This window comes from Danio rerio, chromosome 23 (assembly GCF_049306965.1).
Source record: "Danio rerio strain Tuebingen ecotype United States chromosome 23, GRCz12tu, whole genome shotgun sequence".
Classification (NCBI taxonomy): domain Eukaryota; kingdom Metazoa; phylum Chordata; class Actinopteri; order Cypriniformes; family Danionidae; genus Danio; species Danio rerio.
In genome coordinates, this window is record NC_133198.1 from 41,833,783 (window position 1) to 41,855,000 (window position 21,218).

Sequence of the window (21,218 nt, forward strand, 5' to 3'; positions counted from 1 at the left end):
GCCATTGTGTAAATATGGTTTGTTCTGTAGACATTTGAAAAAATATATAGATTAAGGGAGCATATAATATTGACCTTAAAAAGTTTTTTTTTTTTCAATTAAAGAAATATTTTTTGTAGCCGAAATAAAACAAATAAGACTTTCTCCAGAAGAAAAAATATTATAAGAAATACTGTAAAAAATTGCTTGCTCTGTAAAACATCATATGGGAAATATTTAAAGAAAAAATCAACTGTTGTATGTTGCACAGGTATATTTTGGTTATAGCCAGCAATATGTAGTACACTACCTGACAAAACTCTTGTCATCAATCCTAGTTGTAAGAGCAGCAAATAATAATTTGACTTCTAGTTGATCATTTGGTATCAGAAGTGGCTTATATGAAAGGCAAAGGCCTCTAAATTACGCTTATTTTACATAAATAAAATATGATCATGCCTTATTATTTAACTAGGACTGTAAGGTCTGACTTTGCTTAGACAAAAGTCTTTTCACTTAAGATAAAATAATGTACAGTATAGAATATGTGCAGTCATTGTGCAGCGGAAAAAGAATGAATATTGTGTCTGACTCCCATGAGCTTGGAGGACTGCATCCATACATCTCTGCATTGACTCAAATCACTTATTAATAAAGTCATCTGGAATGGCAAAGAAAGCGTTCTAGCAGGACTCCCGGAGTTCATCAAGATTCTTCGAATTCATCTTCAATGCCTCCTCCTTCACCTTACCCCAGACATGCTCAATAATGTTCATGTCTGGTGACTGGGCTGGCCAATCCTGGAGCATCTTGACCTTCTTTGCTTTCAGGAACTTTGATATATAGGCTGAAGTATGAGAATGAGCGCTATCCTGCTGAAGAATTTGCCCTCTCCTGTGGTTTGTAATGTAATGGGCAGCACAAATGTCTTGATACCTCAGGCTGTTGATGTTACCATCCACTCTGCAGATCTCTCTCACACTCCCATACTGAATGTAACCCCAAACCATGATTTTTCCTTTACCAAACTTGACTGATATCTGTAAGAATTTTGGGTCCATGCGGGTTCCAACAGATCAAAGGGGAGAATTTGTGATGATTGATGCAGTTCAACAGATGATTAATCTGAAAAATCGAGCTTCTGCCACTTTTCCAAATGATCAACTAAAAGGCAAGTTATTATTTGTTGCTTCTACAACTAGGATCAACGACAAGACTTTTGTCAGGTAGTGTACATACACATATTCAGCAATTATAAAAGTAACACATTCTGTTTCATTTTGTATGCACAAGCAAAATATGCAGGATCTTAACATATTTGTAACTTGTTAACTTCATTATTGGTTGTTTTTATTACTATTATTGATATATGATTACTTATTACTTGATCATTAGATTACTAATGAAACATTAAAGTGGAACTAATAAACAAATCCTCCGCTGCTTTGAGTGTATTTTTATAATTTTGAGTTTATTTGTGCGTAAATGTTCCTTAAAATGGTCTAAATCTAAGATACACAAGTTACGCACACTTCTAAACATGTACTAAATAAATAAATAACATGCTTTCTACAAAATATCTACTGTACGTTTATTAAGTAACGTTCCTCGTTTCTGGGAAAAAGTAATCACCCCTTCCAGCGATAGTTCAGAGTTGACAAATCTTTTGTTTCTCCATAACCGTGTCTAAAGCTGTTTCTCAAATATGTTTTCCTCCAAAAGTCAGTTCCACCTGGACAGCCGGGATGTCCCTCTGTACCATAAGATGAAGTGATATTAAAGACAGACATAATAATATTAAAATCCGTCATAATAATATTGACATTCTGGAGTGATTCCAGGGCTCATTTATTAATGATGGCTGGGCTGGAGGGGCTGCTGGAGGGGTCAGAAGCCTTGAAGAGATTAGACTTTGGCAGGTTTACTGCTGCTCCAAATATGATAGACCTGACGTGTCATTTTCGCGGCTCCAGCGCCCTCAGAAAAGCCATAAATTATCATGGGAGAGCGGGAAATTGATTCTCCCTCTCTGTACCCTGCAAATGTTCCCCATAAATATGCAGTGATGGGACATAGCTCCTTTTATTAACTTGGCAGGACGGAAAAAAAAACATAGGGTATTTAAGCCAAAGCAGGGTGATTTTGAATACCAAACATAGTTTTAAATTATATCTGTGTACAAATAAAGTTTATGTAAGTTTGAACTGGCAAAAAAAGTTGAGTAAATTATTACAAACTTACATTTTTGGTGAACTGTGCTTTAAATTAAATTAAATTAAATTAAATTAAATTAAATTAAATTAAATTAAATTAAATTAAATTAAATTAAATTAAATTAAATTAAACAAAATTAAATTAAACAAAATTAAATTAAACAAAATTAAATTAAATTAAATTAAATTAAATTAAATTAAATTACACAAAATTAAATTAAATTAAATTAAATTAAATTAAATTAAATTAAATTAAATTAAATTAAATTAAATTAAATTAAATTAAATTAAATTAAAAAGTTTCCTTTGGCTTAGTCCCTTATTTATCAGGGGTCACCACAGCAGAATGAACCTCCAACTTATCCAGCATATGTTTTACACAACATATTATATGCTTACACACTTCCAGCTGCAACCCAACACTGGGAAACACCCATCCACTCTCACATTCACACACATATATGGTCAATTTAGTTTATCCAACAAACTATTGCGCATGTCTTTGGACTGTGGGGAAACTGGAGCACCTAGAGCAGTGGTTCTCAAACTGTGGTACTTGTACCACTAGTGGTACGCAGGCTTCCTTCTAGTGGTACGCGGAGGAATGAAATATGTCATGTACATGCTACACACATTTAAAAATTTATCAAAAATTATGTATATAATATGCTTTATATGACATGTAGCCTATATTTCTAAGGTAATCTGCCACTTTTTTTAACTGTGCAGAGTTGTAGCTGCTTTACTGGGCCTACTACGCTACTGTATTTCAATACTGCTCATTTTGGTGGTACTTGGAGAGACAATTCTTTTCTGAGGTGGTACTTGATGAAAAAAGTTCGAGAACCACTGACCTAGAGAAAACCCATGCCATCACTGGGAGAATATGCTAACTTCACACAGAAATGACAACTGACTCAGCTAGAACTCAAACCAGCAACCTTCTTGTTTGAGGAAACAGTGCTAACCACTGAGCAACCATGGCACCTTAATTTAAAGTTTATTTAAATTCGGTTTAGTTAAATTTAAATTGTTTATATTTCTAGTTGAATTTTTCTTAATAGTATGAAAAACTCTTTTTAAATAAAAGTTTAAGTTTAAAATTGTATAAAAAATAATTATTGTAGGTGTCATTTAGTCATTCAAGTGTTTTAAAATTATTTTTTTTGGTGAACTGACCCTTTAAATGAAGTCATTTATTATGATTCTAGTTGTAAATATGCCCGAAAAAGATTTTGTGATATATTAACTACTGATACCCATACAAAAAACAAATGAACACTATAGAAGTCAATGGTTACAGCTTTCCAACATTCTTCAAAATATCTTATTTTGTGCTCAACAGAAGCAAAAAAAAACAAAACAAAAAAACAAAAAAACTACTATTTCTAAATTCAGTTCTAATTTCCAGCAACAAATAAATGAATAATAATAGCAAAATGTGCTCAAAAACCGGAGTTATATCCTAAAACACATGCTGTGCCCCATATCGTCTAAAACCTGACAGGTGGGCAAATCTAAGTTGTTTTTAATAAAACAAATATAAATATGGATATAATAAATAATACTGCTAATAATAATAACATTATACAAAAGCAAATAAAAGACATAAAAGCAGTGGTTTTTCATATTTATGTAGGCTAGAAAATAATATGTTTTGTAATATTTTAATCCTTTATATGTATATCCTATATCTATTCTTATTATATCCTATATATATCCTTAATATTAAAATTTTTTCATATGTAAAGATATTTGCCTATTGCTCTCTTGTGGGTATTAAGCAGTGCGTAAGCGAGGCGCAACTCTGCGCCGGAGTTTAGACCGGGTTAAATTTGGTCTAATGAAAAATCTATTATAGTTTCTCAAAATAGCGACGTGCCAGCAGTGCGCCTCAGAACGCCTTCCTTTTTAGACCAGAACGCCTATGGGCGCACAAATGAGCGCTAATGCACTTGCTATTTAAACAGCGTAGCGCAACGCCTCAAAATGACTCTTGCGGCAAGCTGAAACTACCAAAAGACTACTGTGCCGCGTCTTGCGCCACACTGCACCGGGTGTATGCTAGGGCCCTAAATATGCCTAAAAAAATTTTGTGATATATAAACTACTGATACCCATACAAAAACAAATGAACACTATGGAAGTCAATGGTTACAGCTTTTCTACATTCTTCAAAATATCTTCTTTTGTGTTCAACAGAAGCAAAAAATAAATAAATAACTAAAAATCTTAAACAGGTTTAGAACAAGTAAATGGTGAGAAATCAATGTAAACATACTTATTTTTGGGTGGACTGTCCCTTTAAATAAAGTAATTTAATATGAGTCTAGTTTTAGATATGCCAAAAATACTTTTAAAAGATTGTGATATATACATCATTGACATCATATAGGGGAAGCAAATAAACACTATGGAAGTCAATGGTTACAGATTTCCAACATTCTTCAACGTTTCTGCTTTTGTGTTGAACAGAAGAAGAAAAAGGTACAGAATACGTCAATAATGAGAAATTAATGAAAATTTCTTTATTTTGGGGTGAACTGTCCCTTTAAATAAAATAGTTTAATATGATTTTAATTCTAAATATGCCCAAAAATATTTTATGATATAAATAAACGCTTCACATCCATAGTAGGAAAAAACTAATAAACACTATGGAAGTCAATGGTTACAGCTTTCCAACATTCTTCAAAATATATTTTGTGTTCAACAGAAGGAAAAAAGGTTCCAAACAAGTCCATAGAGAGACATTGTTCCTTTGAATTAAGTGAACCGTCCCTTTAAATAAAGTCATTTAATATGATTCTAGTGGTAGCATGGTGGCGCAGGGAAGCACAATGGCCTTACAGCAAGAAGGTCGCTGGTTCGAGGCCCGGCTGGGTCACTTGGCATTTCTGTGTGGAGTATGCATGTTCTCCCAGTGTTTGCGTGGGTTTCTTTCGGGTGCTCCGGTTTCCCCCACAAGACATGCACTATAGGTGAATTGGATAAACTAAATTGGTCGTAGTATATGTGTGTAAATGAGAGGGATTGGAGGTACAGTACGCTGCATAAAACATATGCTGGATAAGTTTGCGGTGGCGACCCCAGATTAATAAAGGGACTAAGCCAAAAAGAGTATGAATGAATGAATGAATGAATGAATGAGTGAGTGAGTGAGTGAGTTAATAATTGAATGAATGAATGAATGAATGAATGAATGAATGAATGAATTAATGAATGAATATGAATTTAGTTCTAAAAATGGCCAAAAAGATTTTGTGATATGTAAACAATTGACATCCATAGTAGGAAAAACAAATGGTTACAGCTTTCCAACATTCTTCAGATGATCTTCTTTTGTGTCAAACAAAAGAAAAAAAATCTCTTTAATAAACAAGTCTGGAACAAGTCAAAAGTGAAAAAAAACTATAGCAAAATATCTATTTTTGGGTGAACTATCTCTTATAAATTCATTAAATAAGAGTTCTAAACATGCCTGAAAAAGACTTTTTGATAAATAAACCATTGACATCCAGAAGGAAAAAGACAAAACAAGTGAACACTATGGAAGTCAATGGTTACAAATAAACAACATTCTTCAAAATATCTTCTTTTGTGTTCAATAGAAGAAAAAAAGGTTGGTAACATGTCAAAAGTGAGAAATTGATTGCATCATTTATTTATCTATCTATTTTTGGGGTGAACTTTCCCTTTAAATGAAGTCCTTTAATATGACTCTAGTTATAAATGACCACATTTCTAGAACTGCTCGATCGTGCAGATTCGCACTCTATAACATCAGAAAGATCCGACCCTTCTTATCTGAACATGCAGCTCAACTCCTTGTTCAAGCTCTTGTTCTCTCCAAAATGGATTACTGCAACTCTCTACTAGCTGGGCTTCCAGCTAACTCTATCAAGCCTCTTCAACTGCTCCAGAACGCAGCAGCACGAGTGGTCTTCAATGAACCTAAACGAGCACATGTCACTCCGCTGCTAGTCCGTTTGCACTGGCTGCCAGTTGCTGCTCGCATCAAATTCAAAGCTCTGATGTTTGCCTACAAAGTGACTTCTGGCCTTGCTCCTTCTTATCTGCTCTCACTTCTGCAGATCTATGTGCCCTCCAGAAACTTGCGTTCTGTGAATGAACGTCGCCTCGTGGTTCCGTCTCAAAGAGGGAAGAAATCACTTTCGCGAACGCTCACGCTGAATCTGCCCAGTTGGTGGAATGAACTCCCTAACTGCATCAGAACAGCAGTCACTCGCTACTTTCAAGAAACGACTAAAAACTCAACTATTTAGTCTCCACTTCACTTCCTAATCTGCAATTGCCTCTTAGAATATCACACTAACTGTACAAAAAAAAAAAAAAAAAAAAAAAAATTACTAATACTACTAATACTTCCCTTCTTAGACTTTACAGACCTGAAACTTGCCTATAGCACTTAATCATTGTTGCTCTTAGTTGTGTAAATTGCTTCTTTGTCCTCATTTGTAAGTCGCTTTGGATAAAAGCGTCTGCTAAATGACTAAATGTAAATGTAAATAAATATGCCGAAAAGATTTTGTGATATTTAATCTATAGTTACACACGACCTCAAAGCCAGCAGACATGCACCAAAACCACAAAACTCCAATTCTGAATTTACAAGCACTATAAAAACAGATCAATTCTGAATAACCACAATCCTGCTCTTTATGAGTTCTAAATACAACCCCAAGGCCTCAAGACCAAAAAAAGGGCTCAGATTCCACTCCGACTAGTCAGTTTAACACGGAAAATCCCTCTGTCTGAAATCTGGAACGAGTTATCCTCATATCTTCAGTGATATGAACAGATGTTTTTATTGCGCGGATATATAAAGAAGCGGAAGTGTAACGAGTCATTGACTAGAACTGATGCAAGCGGTCATTGCATTTAAACTGCGGGTATTTCTCCAAACAAAAAGCGATGAGAAAGTTAAAACCTCCCCCAAGAGGATTTCAATCACAGTTTTGTTTTTTGCCACCTGGAACAGCTGAATTTCATAATTCATCCTCTCTTTGACGACACGTTCAAAGACACACATGTTTCTATTCCTTTTAAACTAATATCATTGTGTTTTTTTGTGATGGTGGATGATGCTAAATCAGCCGCTTTCCGATCTGTTTGACAGCTGTCAGGCTTCTCAAAACATCTTTAAAGATTCCAGGAAGTTTGATTTTTATCACTAGGGCTGTAAATCAGCTGCGTGAGACAAATATACCTTTGTGCTCCCCAACCTTTGAGCATTCCCATTGTTTTCAATTGATTCCACACGTGCGTCACATTCCCTGATCTATAGAGAACGTCTATTATAGATCAGCAGTCACATTTTTTTGGTACGTTCTAAAATAATGAGGTAATTGTTTGCTTAATGTTAATCTTTGGCTTTTGATAGGAGCTCTCCCATCAAAACAAACATACTGTAAGAGTGTGAAAGGAAATAAACTCCAGAAATATGACAGCTATAGCACTTCTCCCCCAAAGTATAGTAAGTACCATAAAGCGCATAATACTGTATATACAGTATTATAATGTTAACACTTTTGTTAATGAAATTAAAGGTGGAGTAGGTGATTGTCTACAGAAAGTTTTTTGTTGTGCTGGTTGAAAGTCTCTTCACAGTCCAATAGTAATGATACAGTAAATGATCTAAATGTGTTTATATGTATGTATACATCCAGTGAAATATTGTCAGGCCTACATCTCCCATAATTCCGATAAGTAGCTTAAACTGTCTGTCAACAAATGCAGATTTGGCCATTTTCGTGCAGTGTTGCCAACTATTTCCAATAAAATAGTAGCTAAAGCCTGCCTGAAAAGTAGCTAAATGTTGCCTGATGACGTCATGCACTAAATTACATATCAGTGACGTCATCACGTAGTATCTGACAGCTTGTCATGTCTCTACTCTCTGAGGCGCCGTGTATTATATTATATTTAAACATTACATTCAGATGCACAATTAATAGATTCCTATTAACATATTACTTTGTGTGATGATGTCATTGGGTAATCGCAACTCAAAACTACATCTTTATGTAGTATACAAAATAAATGTTTTCTGAAATTGACTGGCCCTCTCAGCAAAAAACATTATTTGAAATTTGTCTATGTAGATTCATTCATTCATTCATTTTCTTGTCGGCTTAGTCCCTTTATTAATCCAGGGTTGCCACAGCGGAATGAACCGCCAACTTATCCAGCAAGTTTTTACGCAGCGGATGCCCTTCCAGCTGCAACCCATCTCTGGGAAACTTCCACACACACATTCACACACACACACTCACACACTACGGACAATTTAGCCAACCTAATTCACCTGTACCGCATGTCTTTGGACTGTGGGGGAAACCGGAGCACCCGGAGGAAACCCACGCGAAGGCAGGGAGAACATGCAAACTCCGCACAGAAACGCCAACTGAGTCGAGGTTCGAATCAGCGACCCAGGTGTATGTAGATTTGTATGAAAAGTAGAGTTGACTATTTGTAAAAGTTATTCAAGATATAAGAGTTATTTTTATTTTTTAATATAACACTGATAATGAACAGGTACATCTTTTTAAACAATCACAGCTTGTGTTCTTACTCTTTTTAACTTGTGAAATTAACACATTTGTAAAAGGGACAACAATTATAGCACTGTTGGAATTGATTGCTACCTAAATTACCAACAATTATACATGTTACCAAATATCAGTAAATTAACAGTTATCAGTTTATGAAAAACAATCTGAGCTAGCAATTTACTCTACTGAGTGAAGCCTGCCTGCAGACACTGCACTCTTGAGTCACTTTTAAAAATTGCTAAAAGTAGCCAAATGAATGTTAAAAATTGAAAAAAAAAAAGTTGCTAGGGGTAGTATAAAAAGTTGCTAAATATTGCAACAAAATTGCTAAGTTGGCAACACAGTTTGCACATCTCTGTTCACGCATATCAGACATTAGCGTGTACACGCCTGCATGAGCGCTGCTCGTTCACGACACATGCACACAAGACAAGCACAATCACGACAAAATCAAATACTGAAGTCCTGCATCAATATTGAAATTACTTTTGCACGCTGGAGGAGGGACGACACTATGGCTGAAATACTTTTGTTAAACAGGTAATGTTCTGTTTTAAAAGTATTTTCGCTTCACGCAGAGCTGATGCAGATGTTGTTGTTACAAATGGGTTACATGCACAGACGTGTTGTTCAGCCACTAAAATCTCCCGGTGAAAGATTGATGTGACTATTTTCAGTTTCATAAGGTTTGTATTAATTTGTATTAATTCGTATGATCTAATTCGTACAATTTAGTACGATTTGCTCATCACCCAATGACAGTTGGGGTTAGGGGTGAGGTTGGGTACCACGCCTCCTTTTTAAAATAGTACAGTTTCGTATGACTGAACTCGTATGAATTCGTGCGAATTAGCCACTAAACTGACAAAACGTAAAATACTTACGTTTCCTCGTAAGATCAGGCTGAAAGATCTGTGATTGTGAACAAGAAAAGAATAAACTCACAAATTAAACTGTTAAAATAAAAAAGATTTGACTATACAAAGGAAATACCTTCACACTGCCGGTGCTAGGTCATTTGCCGTCGGTATGCTGAGGGCTGATCTACTCTCAAGCCGCAGGTGGGAGAGACTGCTGTACAAGGACTGGGCTGTCAGTTCAGTGCTCTGAGGCTGGGGAAGGGCCGACGGCATCACTCGCAAGTCGTTAAGAAGAGTAGGGACGGTACTGTATGGACAAATGACAGTCTATAAAAATCTACAGTAACATAAAAACGTCTCTAGATTTTTCACTAGTCACTTTTTTTTTTAAATTTGATGCTAGGGGGGTCTGAAAAGTCGCTAAATCTAGCGACAAAGTCGCTAAGTTGGCAACATTGCGTCTGCTGTTTTGTTTACTAGCGGGAGTTCCACTGGCATTTTCCCGCATGTTAATTCTGACCAATCCAAAAGCAGTTTAGGAAATACCTTCAATAACATCTGGCCAATGAGTGATGTGGATTTTGTCACATGACTGCATTTTGGTTCTTTTCAACTACTTAGGACCAAAGCAATCAGTGTGGTGTGAAAAGGACCCAAAAATGGCAGCAAAATGCTACAATGTATCGGTTGCTGTCCTTGGTCTGGACAAAATGAACAGAACCACAAATGTGAAAGCACCCTAAAACTAAAAGACTGGAACTGACACATTTTTTCATTTTAATTTCATGTGACTTAAAGTGAAATATTTAAAGTAAAAAATTAGCATTTTCAAGTAAAACATCCTCCGAAAAGCTCTGCTCAATTTACAACAAATAATCTTTCTATTCTATAACGTGTTGTTAACATAAGTGAAACCTTACGTGGAAGCGTTTGGGAAGCAGCAGCCCGATGGATAATGTATTACATTTTTAGTGTGCTTTTATTCTAACAATGTAAAGTTACATCTCCTGTCATGTCGAATCCGTCAGCCGGATCTGGAGTAATGAAGCCGTGTTTCTGGGGCCCTGCTGAAGAGTTTTGAGTCTGCCTGATTTTGACAGGATCTCTGTGAGGCACGAGGCTCTTCCTTCCATCAGCAGATGCTTAAATAACGGCCGGAGAGGCGAGCTGTTATTTACTAGCTCCAGGTCTTCACCAGGGAGGCGCTTCTGGAGGTCTAACAGAAGGAGAAGGGCCAGATTACGGCCTCTTCATCCCCGTCTCCATCATCTGTCACATCTGTCACACTCCAACACATGTCATGTGCAATTAAGCGGTGGCTGGTTAACTCTTTCCCTGCTAAAGTAAAACCGCGAGGCCTTCAGGCTCTGGTTAAAAGAGCAAGCGGTAAGACTGTCCTCATCTGTTCACGGGCTGACTGACACCTTTCAAAACAGAGATATTTTTGGAGGATTTAATGGACTGCAGAGCTTGAAGCGAACAGTGAAATGCTAATTGATTAGTTGATTAATTCATTTGAATCTCTAAACATTCGTACAGTTTTTTTTTTTTTTTTTTTGCATCTGTATACATAGAAATAATAAGTTTAAGTGTCAATCAATTACAAAGACAGCTGCAAAAACGTAAACAATCAGAGTGGTGAATATATATATATATATATATATATATATATATATATATATATATATATATATATATATATATATAATAAACGAGGTATGCAGAATAGCAACACTGAACGCACAACATGCGACATTCAGATGATAGGGTCAGAATTTAGCATCAACAACATGAAAGCATGTCAACGGTTCAGGCTAGTGGTGGTGATGTAATGGTGTGGGAGATCATTTTTTGGCACACTTTGAGCCCATTACTATCAACTGAGCATCGTGTCAACACCACAGCCTACCTGAGTATTGTTGCTGACCATGTCCATCCCTTTATGACCAAAGTGTACACATCTTATGGTGGCTACTTCCAGCAGGATAATGCGCCATGTCATAAAGCGCAAATCACCTTAGACTGGTTTCTTAAACATGTCAATGTGTTCACTGTACTCAAATGGCCTCCACAGTCACCATACTAAATCCAATAAAGCACCTTTGGGATGTGTTGAAACAGGAGATTTGCATCATGAATATGCAGCCGACAAATCTGCAGCAACTGTGATGCTATCATGTCAATATGGACCAAAATCTCTTAGGAATACTTTCAGTGCCTTGTTGAATCTATGCCACAGAGGATTAAGTCAGTTCTGAAGGCAAGAGGGGGTCCAACTGGTACTAGTAAGGTGTACCTAATAAAGTGGCCGGTGAGTATATATTCAAATATATATATATATATATATATATATATATATATATATATATATATATATATATATATATATATATATATATATATATATATATATATATTTGAATATATAATATATATAATATTCGCCAGCATAATATTCACCAGTAAATAACTTACAACAAAAATACTCTATATAAATTTACAGCACCATTTATCTATCTGTATTTTACATATGTACATGTATTTACAATATTTTATTATTTAATTAATAATAATGCTATAAAAATATTTTATTATTAATAATATCATCATCATTATCACTATTATTATTATCATTGTCAACATTGTTCTAATAATAATAATAATAATAATAATAATAATAATAATAATAAATAATAATAATAACAACAATAAATGCATTTAAATGTTACATTGTAACAGTGACGATGTGTTCCATTTATATTTTACAGACGTTGAGAGCTTTGATGATCATTAAACCCTGCCACATGACTTAAACCCATCATCAAGAGTTCATTTAGGTCTGCTTCAAAGAATCAAATCCATGAAATATGAAATAATTAAGTTAGCTTAGTATTTTTATAAATTTAAGTGGATTGAACATAAAACAATTAGGTTGCACCTAATTAAAAATAAATTAATAATCAAATTTAAGTTTTATTAAATAATAAAATAGTTCAGCATTGTATTGATTCAGCTCATTTTAAATACAATCCAGACTCATTCTGAATGTAGCCTTATACACATTTCTGGAGCATGCCAAATATCTCAAGTCCGCTGGCGTACATGGTAAGCTACTGGACAAACTGGTAACAGCGGGAAAGCCGTCCACACAGAGGTAAGTGGTCAGCTGTTAGCATGAAAAGGAACAGCGTAATATCGCTGATGAAATGCAACTATACGTACTTCTGGCTACATAATTCACAATTCTAGAAATGTTTATTTCAAGAGTTCACGCTTAGCTGATAATCAATAAAGCGTAATTGGCATGCTTTTCTGGGAGAGAGCCCTGAGCTCGTAATATCCTCGAGCCCGGGGCTCCTTCTCGATAGAAGGTCGAGAGGGGAGTGTGAGCTCAGGTAGGTCTTGAGAACTCCCCTGCTTGTCCCAGTGAGAGAAGTGTAAACTAAGGTTGCCTTTGATGATAATTTGGTTTAGTCGATTGGCTATGGTGTATGTTTTTGAACGGTGGTAGGAAACCGGGGAACCCAGGTGAACAAGGGGAGAACATAGAAACTCAGCACAAAAACGCCAACCAGCCAGACAGGAGGTTGGACCGGCGGTGTTCTTGCTGTGAGGCAACCAGGCTAGCCACTGGGTAGCCATGTCACCCTATCGGAAAAAGAAGGGAAGTAGGGGTGGAAGGAGGGGAAACTTCAAGATGAAGATAACTGGAGTGAAACATACTTCTGTAATCATCTAATAGAGCAGAATATAAGGGTGCCAGCCGTGTTTATCATAAGCATGTGATCCTCTCGAAATTAGTTTAGAAAAAAAACACTCAGAGCTACGTTTTCAGAATGAGCCCATGTTGTTTAAATAAGTAGTTTGAACAAGCAGCAAACATCATATTTTGAGTGCATGATGTGTAAATATTCCAATAAGATCATCATTTTGAACACAGCTGTATCAGAAGATCTCTGAACAGTCGTCTGTGTTAAGCTTACACATAACAAAATATTACTCAGACATGCACAGCGGGGCATATGGCATGATTAACCATAAGATTTACCGCAAGGTTCACTGACAGTTTGTGGCCCATATTTCCACATGTCACCCGGCGCAGCTGCCAGATACAGTGAGCTCCTCAGCTGCGGCCTGTGTGATTGCAGCCGACAGGCCAGGATGTTCCCGTTTCGTGTGAACAATAAGGCCGTGGAGGCCAGGTATGGAAATGTTTTTATCATTAACCATCCATCAGTCACGTCCCAGACAACAGAATGGGCCTAGGAAAAATCAGCTGGAATTCAGCTCAGGCAATTGGGTACAAGAGGACCACTTCCTGCATTTAAAAATGTCTCTTATTTCAGGACATGCCTGCTGCCTGTTATTGTACAAAGAGAAGGAGAGAGAAAAAACAACAGTGCTGGTCCTAAATTTGACACGGGAATGACAATAACAGCATTCCATTGTCCATTTTTAAGTAGAATTTTACATGAGAAATAGAAGTACAGTACAGATGTACACTAAACTATTTATTATATGGCTACAGAGTAACTAAGTAAGACTCAAAGCAATGATCTGGAGTGTGTTTCCCAAACAAAGACGTTACTCGTGACTGAACTATCATAGTATAATGCATTGTTTGGGAAAAGAATAAAAACTGTTGTTGCTTTGTCGCAGATCCATCATTTGAACCATGGTATAATGTAAAACGCCTGTAATGACGCTCTAAACGGGGTGGAGTAACAGCTTCTTTAGTGGAAAAAACCCATCGTTTTTTGTGCAAATTGTATTGTTTTACACGCACACATATAAAAATAAATAAATAAATCCAATATTAGTTTTGGTAAAAACATGCTCTCGCTTTCCATATTAATTTAAATAAATGTAAACAGCACACATAGGGCTGTTTGTTTCCTGTACAAATATTATTCAGAATATTCAGAAGTCTATCCTAAAACATAAAACCACTTAGCACTGTACACTATAACAACATGTATACTAATGTCATATTTAAATCCTATAAATCATTAATAATTGTAATTTACAATAGGCTTTTTATTAGGATTAATTAAAAATTATTATGAACATTATCATTATTAATTTATTATTATTAATTTATTTATTATTATCAAGTAGGGTATTGTTTATTTATTTTTCTTTTTTGAAAAGTCTACTTTTACTATTTGACACATTCAAACCACTGCAGAAGTGTTCTAACCAGCCATATAACATACAGATATCTAATAAGTAACCTCCTATAAATTAAAAGCATTAATGTATGCTATATATTTTTGTTTTCACAAGCATTGGAGACGTAACATAAACTCTGCTTTTAAATAATAGGTCACCTATAGCTTTCGCCATAAGCCATGGCTGTGTTCAAAATGGCTTCGATGTTTTCAAAGTGCAGTTGTGAATATGAAGATCAGTAAACCGAAATGTAAAAAATACTTTGAAAGCAAATTACACCTAGGAGAGATGATTTTAACGTTTTTAAAAAATTTTTATTATTAATCAATCCAAGTTTAAATGTTGGAACGTTCGAAAGGAATAGGGCATAGGGGATATAACTGGGAATAGAACACAGCGAGGAACTACGCTTCTAACACGGTGCAGTTGCAAGCGTACAAGTTTGGAAAAACGGATTTGGGAAATGCCAAATCAACAAACTATGTTTGTTAAGATGGAACTTGTGACCTTAGTTGGCAATTGATGGTTTTCTGAAACGCACCCCTGAGCGGTAATACAATTGACCTTATTCTTCACATGCATATGAGCAGGTGCAGCCATTGAAACCTTTTTAGCTCAAGACTTCCGGTCGCATTCACTTCAATTGATTTTTAGAAAATGAAAACAGCTTGTTATGTTGCTTGATGTTGCAAACTAAAGATTTCTTAGTCCTTTCTTATTTATTTGTATATTCCCGAATACACTTGTTTGTAGAGTGAATAGTTTGTCCCATTTGATTATTCCTAGACATTTCTCCCATACACTGTAAAAAGCAGTTACTTACTGTACTTTAGAAAAGTAAACTCGTTGCAACAAGTTGACTTTACTTTATAAAATTAAACTCTTCCCAGAAATGGGTTGCGGCTAGAAGGGCATCCGCTGCATATAAACATGCTGGATAATTTGGCGGTTCATTCCGCTGTGGCGACCCCGGATTAATAAAGGGACTAAGCCGACAAAAAAAATCAATGAATGAATTAAAAAAGTCATTAAACTCATTGACTTAACTTTTATAATTTATGCACCTGTAGTTTGTTTATTAATAATTATAATTAATATTTTTTCAGGGTTTTCATTTTTATTGGATAGGACAGAGAGTATTGAAAGGAAAGTTTGAGGAGCAGAGAGAAGGGAAGGATCAGCATAGGACCTCAAGGCGGGAATCGAACTCAGGTCGCCGTGAACACCAGAGTGCATATGTCAATGCACTTTCCACTACACCACTGGCACCGACTTTACTTAATAATTATAGGGCAATGAGTTTGCTCTCTTTTTATTAAGTCAAGTCAACTAATCGCTTTTTACAGTGTAGTGCACTTTCGCATTGCAAAAAAGGATCAATACTCGCTCTTCTTTTAAATGCAAAGCTTTTTTTCCCCCAGTATTTCTATAGTATCTTTGGTGGCCCCAGTATCAATCCAGATAAATTTGTAAAACAAATAAGTTAACTTAATTCCTTCATGTTGTCCAAACACAAATCGATTGTGTGGATTTTTTTTTATTATGAAATATGTTGGGTGCTTTAATCAATTGTGAACTGATTTTGGGGTAAACACGTCATTGTATGTAGTACTTGCACATGTTTTATAACACAAACAACAATTACTACAAAGAGCTGTAGTTCACCGAGAAGCTACACAAACAGTTGTCAGTATCACAGAATGATTATCTGCTATTTGACTATTATGATACTGCATGCGATATTTAGTCTTGCTTGTCAGTGAACTATAGATCTGTGCCCTGTAATGTGTTTATTTAATTAAACATTTTGATTTATCAAATAAATTATTAATAATTGCATTAAATTACATTTATTATCTGTTTTCCTTGCAACTTCTATTTGTTTCACAATGTCATTGTCAAGGGGAATAAATAAAGTACTCCCCTATTGACTAATCACTCCCTTATTGCTCTCATTTTGAATCCCCCTGCTCTAAGTAACCATAAAAATGAGCATTACCAGTTATGGATATCAACACAAGCTTGACTTTCACAAGTGTTTTCTTCCTCCAACCTGTTCTCCAGCAGGACCTGGCTGCCGGACTGTCACCAGTATGGTTATCCTTCACCACAGGCTGACGGAGGCATTATTCCGATGGGGATTGTTTGACTAATAAGCATTTTGTCTGGACAAGCACAGGCTCCAGTCAATGTTGTCCTGAGCTTGGAAAGGACACCTTGTTCATGGGGCGCCGATGGACACCATTAAATAAAGTGACTCATCTGTTAAATGCCCTTGAGATTTATTGGGCAAATTATATTACATTGTAAATGGTAAAAAGTTAGATTAACTCAATTGCTTAGTATTAGCATCATATTGTATATCTAATAGACAGTGTTGAGGAGGTTACTTTGAAAATGTAATAGATTACAGATTACAAATTACCCTATTTAAAATGTAATAAGTTACACTACTTTTCGATTACTTTCTAAAAGTAAAGTAACTAATTACATTTGATTACTTTTAAGTTTCTAATGGACATTTTCAACAAAATAATTTTCAAGCATTTATACCTAGGACATGTTCCCTTCGGGATGTATGCCCATGGGTGCGCCGCAAATCAAAAGCATCAGAATAGCACCACTTTAATAAATGGTCTTAGCAGAAGGCATCGTGCATATCAAAAAAAGGCAAAGCAACAGAATAATATTATTTAACATATCAAAGATTTGTAAAGAACATTTTTAGATGTAACCCCATTTGTAATCTTTAACATTTTCACTATTAATGTAATTTAATTACACATTTTTTTCTCAGTAACTGTAACAAATTACTGTTACTTTTATTTTGTAATTAAATTACGTAACGCCGCTACATGTAACTAGTTACTCCCCAACACTGACAATAGAAAAGGGCTACAGTCAAACACGAAATGATTATAACTCTGGCAAATTCTGATTTACAGTACTTTTATTCAACCAGCAAGTTGTTGTTTTTGACCGGAAATGGCGCAGGCTTTTCCCAAAAGATTATAGGACTATATACATGAGGCATTATTGTGGAAATAAAAATTTCTCAGCTTTTATTTACGTTCGAACAAAAACTTCAAAATCAGAATTTGGATTTAGAAGTTCTTTTTATTGCAACATTGTTTGGCTGTTTTGTGAATTGCAGGCAGAAACGTATTGCTCATGCTCACATAATGCACAAGGTAATAAACATGATTCAATGCTCCAACATACTCATTTCATTACTGGTTTTTGGGAGTAATAAGAAGATGGGAAGTATCTTTGCAGAATATTTCACACCACAAAACTAACAGCAAACACAGTATCATGAACAACCACTGCTGTAGGTGTGGGTGATATGGACTTTAAGTTGCCATTTAACGTAAGATTTGATTGCCATTTTGTCCTCTATTGTGACCAGTGGTGAAAAGAGTACTGAAAAATCATACTCAAGTAAAAGTACCATTACTTGCCTTAAGAATAAAGTGCAACTAGAATAAAAGTATCTGTTGTAAATATTACTCAAAGTATGAGTAAAAAGTAGACCTTTGAAAAGTACTCAAGAGTAATGAGTAGTCAGTATTTCGCTGTAAAAAGTGAATGCATTTACATGTGATTTGTGGATGTGTGTAAACGTAACATTCTGTAGTCCATTTAGTTATTGCTCAGCAGGCACACAGAATCATAAAATGTTAATATTAGGTTTGATTTAAGTTTGTGATGTCAGGTGACCAAAACTCAATGTCTAGCCAGCGTCTAGGGACAATGTTATTTTGATCACCAATAACAACATCAATTGATGTTTATATTTGGTTGATTTTAGGTTGTGTTAGAAAGTGACCAAATCAACGTTGAGCCAACATCTTAAACCAACGTCATATTGATGCCAAATACTGACATTTATTCATCAGGTATGAAAACCAAAACATCTGATAGACTTCATTGTGATAACGTCCACACAATGTCAAGCTGTAACATCATTAGACATTGATATTTGATTGATTTCAGGTTGAACATTGATGTAATCCGTCATTTTTTTCATCAGTGACATAGATCAAAACAGTCTCTGAGTCAATGCGTGTAAAGATTTTGGACATCTTCTTGGACACTTTTAATGCTTCCAAACAGTTTGGTGCAATTATAAAGCGCCCATGTCTTGAAGTAGTTCATTAAGATGCGATTTACCTTCTGTGTGCACTTTGTTTGGACAGGAATCACAGGACTGATTTTTCTAATCCCCATAGACAGAAAAGAAATAAAGTAGTGACTGGAGGTTGAAGGAGAGTAGCGAAGTAAAAATACAGATACTGCACTTAAAATGTCCTCAAGGGAAAGTAAAAGTACACAATTATAAAACTACTTAGTAAATTACCATTCTTGAGAAAAACTACCCAATTACAGTAGAGCAGGGTTATTCAATTGGCGGCAAGCGAGCCGAACCCAGCTTCCGAAGCACTTTGTTCCGGCCCTACAAACAGTGTGACCAAGACATCAAAAGTAAATTTAGTTCGACAAACGGCCGCTATAGTTATGAAGTGGCGTACGTCTGTTCAGTATATTCAGTACATTATATTATTATCATAATCGAGTGGTGCAGGCAGCCAAAACATGTTTGTAGAAAAGGCTATTAGTAAAATGTACTGATATCGTTAATAGGGATGCAACGATTAGCCGATTTCACTATTAACTATTAATCATAAAGTCTTCTCTAAGCCGCATTTCTGTTGCACTGAACGAAATGAAACCGCTTCAAAATGCCAAGTTGCCTGTGCGCTAGTTTGAAGTTTGAAGTACACCGAGGCTAATACGCACGCACACAGGATTAGCAGCGGCCGTTCCCATATCACGTCTTTCCCGCTTGCAAGTTTGTTATTACTAATGTAAGAATATATGACAATATGCGGAGCAACGCGCTTGCGTCTTTCTGGGCGCACGCTGTAGAAAACATCTCATGGTGAGAGTTGTGCATGCTTTTCAGTGCAATGTAAACAAAAGATTTGTTAGACGAATTATTATTAAAATGATTATGTATGCATGAATGCAGATGGCAACAACAGTTAATCTAAATAGCTACTTACCTAATATAAAGCTTGAATTTACATTAGACGTGATAACAGTGAAACCATGAATATTCTTCAGACTATAAAATTGTACAACCAAAATCTATAATTGTTGCACAAAAATAAGTCTATTGTACAATGCACTGATATTATGTAGTTTCAAAATACAATATATTAACATTTTAATGTAGAATAAGCCAACGTGGGTGTCTTAAGGAGCAAAAATATACAGCATATGGGGTCTTATATGCTTTTATATCTCTCCGGCCCTTCGTTTGGGATGCTTTTCATGAACCGGCCCCCATGACAAACTAGTTGAATAGCCCTGCAGTAGAGTATTTGTAATTAGCTACTTTACACCACTGCGTGTCCTGAAACACACCCTCTCCTGCTTTCACTTCTCATACTGACGGAGGGAGCGATTCGTTTGTGAAGGAATCTCTGTTATGAACGGCTCGTTTACTTATAGCCGACAATAATACAAGCGTCTGGCACCGCAGTGTCTTGTTGTCATATTTCTTTTGCATTGTTTGCAGATTTTGTTCAACAAAACTAGCAAAAGCCGAGTATTTAGTGTGAGTTGGAGCTACTTTGCCTTACGTTGAATGCAGTAGGTGACTGCATTGACATCAATAACGTTACCTGCTTAGCACAAAAGTTCGTAACATACAAAGACGTAAAAAACTTAATCTTACCTATGAAATGTTTTGTCTTTGTGCTTTGTTTTCTTTGTTTGCTCGTTACTACACCTGTAGACAGCACTAAAGTCCGGCATCTTCACGTAGTAACACTGTCTTGACTAGTGCGCTTGAATGAAACTTGTCCTGGGAGCACTGTACCAATGTGGCGGCGCTATTGACGCAGGCTCAGGGTCCTTATGCGATATCTAGTGTATATATCTATGAATGATGCATAAAAAGAAAGCCCCGCCCCCTACTCAATATTCGGTTTCAGTGGAATGTACGTCAACATTCATTCATTTATTTTATTTTCAGCTTAGTCCCTATATTATTCAGGGGTCGCCACAGCGGAATGAACCGCCAACTTATCTAGCATATGTTTTACGCAGCGGATGCCCTTTCGGCTGCAACCCATCCCTGGAAAACACCCATATATTCTCATTCCCACATATACACCATGTACAATTTAGCTTACCCAATTCACCTATAGTGCATGTCTTTGGACTGTGGTTGCACCTGGAAAAAACCCACGCCAACTCGGGCAGAACATGCAAACTCTACACATAAATGCCAACTGACCTGAGGCTCGAACCAGCAACATCAACATACTGTAATAAAAATATCAGCAACTTCCAGTTCACGTGGACTTTAAAACATGCTAAATTTCGATTGCTTGAACTCGCGCTTGTTT

General features: G+C 35.9%; 1 protein-coding gene across 7 annotated transcripts in view; it reads right to left on the reverse strand.

Annotated features, from left to right (window-relative positions):
- tshz2 (teashirt zinc finger homeobox 2) overlaps positions 1–21,218 on the reverse strand; it is a 254,508-nt gene that overhangs the window by 159,945 nt on the left and 73,345 nt on the right. The window contains exons 2-3 of one of the 7 annotated variants that reach the window (XM_073939330.1): positions 9,761–9,934; positions 9,652–9,679 (exon numbers count right to left, since the gene is read on the reverse strand). The exons of the other annotated variants lie outside the window; for them this stretch is intronic. The gene's annotated coding sequence lies outside the window, so the exon portion shown is untranslated. The remainder of the gene's footprint in view (positions 1–9,651; positions 9,680–9,760; positions 9,935–21,218) is intronic. 7 annotated transcript variants of the gene reach the window in all.